Genomic DNA, 2446 nt, shown 5'->3' on the forward strand with positions numbered 1-2446 from the left:
GAATTGTTGTGCTTTTGTTCTGGTTCTATTTGGAAAAGCAGGCTTTAGTAGACATTTGTGTTATTTATAACTACTCAGTTATTATTCACTGGCCTTAATATTCTGTTGCATTGTGACAATCATAATTTCCTTGGTAAAGTTCAATTGCTTGCTTTTAGAAGTTGCATGTAATTGCCCATGGTAGGTTGGAGAGAGGGATGACTGTCTTTAGCAAGTGGTGTGAAATACTTCAGTGAAGGTCCACTGTTCCTGTCTTAGAGAACCATAAGAATTCAGATGCTGTCTGCAGTCTGGCTTTTCTGAGTTGTTTTATTTAGAAGTTATTTTAAATATGTTAGCTTGATTGGGTAGTTCTAAATTAATGAAACGAAATTTCTGAAGAATTAGTTTTTGAGGGACAGCTCAAGTTCTATCACTATTATAAGAACTAGGAAGAGATTTCTCTTTGTGCAAGAAATTCTTTCCCTCAAGAAGTGCTGAAGTTACGCTGTAGTGACACGGCAGTGGATTTTGTCTGTTTTGAGATTTTTTTTCCTTTTTTAAAAGACGACTAATGCCCTTAAAATGTTGTTTTTATCAAATGAAAAGACACCCAGTCTTTCCTTCTGTCCTCTGATGAAATAATTCTCAAACCAAATGTCTGCGATTTGTGTATTTAGGCAATGCCACACAAGTAGTTTTATGAAAAGAATCATGTCTGTTATTAAAACAAATGAAGTTTGTCTGATGTTGAGATTCCCCCTTTCTCTGTGGGTTTTTGTTTGCTTTCTGATCTCTTCAAGCAGTGGTGGGTATCTTTAGAGATAATCATACAGAGCACTTACTGGCAGGGCACTGTGATGCAGGACAAAATCAAATTAATAAGTAAATTCACTTCAGATTCACAGTTAGAAGTCCTGGTCAAAGTAGGCATGATGTCAGGAAGACACACAACATAAAATGTGTTTGTCTATGCCAATGTTACTATAGTGCACTAGAAAGCATTTTTCAATTGCAATGACAGATGCATCTTGCAGGGAAAATGGCATTTTCCAATTACTTAGACAAATTTTGTAGTTCAGCTTGCAAACAGATCCTCTAGTAAAATAGTTTTTGCTGTGAAACCAGTTTTGAAAACCAGAAGTTGCATTCAGTTGTCAGTGTGCATCCCAAGAAGTACGAGTTGCAGTGACTGGTTCCCATAGTGTACACCTGGTCTTTGAGATGTGTAGCCTTCTGCAAATGCAGTTTTCAGGTATCACTACATGTCCCTCTTTTTCTATCACTTCATTTATCAAGTGAAGAAAAGTTGGTGGCCTGGACACTGGCATGAGGTCTGCTCCTAGTTGTGGGTCACAGCAGTAATGCTGTTAGCAGAAGATGCTTTCCTTGCCTCGCTTTAAGTTGGTAAGGCTTTTAATAGGATTTGCTTTAATGAGGCCAATCGGTTGTTAGCTTGCTTTTAAGTTTTGTTTCCCTTGATTTTTCTCATTCTTGCCACCCACTAACATAAGTCTCCCACCTATTCCGAAATACTTTTGTAGTCTGCTGATTCCACGTAGATGCAAAATTCACTTTTGGAAGTACTGTACCTTGTTTGGTGTTCCTTGTTTACTTTGTTGTATTTAAATGGCTTTAGAAACTGAAATGAAAGCAAAACAATTGACATCACCACCAGCCCAAAAATCTTGTGCCAAAAGAGAGTGAAAAAGGAGCAAAATGTGGAGTGCAATGTGGTAAGAAAAAGGCTGTTTGATTTGCATTGTTACAATTCCTCTGGTTTGTTACTTGAGTGTTTTGGACAGTTCACTGTACTTTTCTCCAGCACTATGTGGTGGCCACCTTCTGAGGAAGAAGCTATGCAAGAAGCCCACTTCTGAGTTTATTCACTGTCTTCAGAATGTGGTTCAGGCTCTGCAGAAGTAGTAGCACTGAGTAGCTTTCTGTAGATACTTTACTGTAGACCCTTCTGTTAGCATCCCTCTTCACTGTGTGATCTGTTACCCAGTTTTTATTTGATACACGTTTGCTCCTTTGCCTTTTATACATTTTAATAGCGCATTACTGTGCATCACTGAACAGTATGGTAAAGGTTAAATATCGACACAATGGATAAAAAGAAAGAAGTTGGTTTTCATTTAGTACCTTTTAACAAACCTGTAATAAAATAATTCATTTGTAATAAAGAAAACACAGGTTTGAAATCCTGGGGAAGGAGTGTTGCTGAGCAGAACCCTTTAACATTGAAGATTCCATGTATAATTCACCATGGGTTTTAAAAATACTTTTATGTGGGGAAAAAAACGTAAAACTACCCTAGACTTAGTCTTATGACTTAATCTTGAAAATAAAATTGGCTTATCAAGTGCTTTGTATTTTACATTATTGCAGTTTGAAGTGAACGTTTAAAATAAGCTACACAATGTTTCTTACCTGAGTCAATTTGGATTAGCCACTGCAGGCTACA

This window comes from Corvus hawaiiensis, chromosome 26, assembly GCF_020740725.1.
Source record: "Corvus hawaiiensis isolate bCorHaw1 chromosome 26, bCorHaw1.pri.cur, whole genome shotgun sequence".
NCBI lineage: Eukaryota > Metazoa > Chordata > Aves > Passeriformes > Corvidae > Corvus > Corvus hawaiiensis.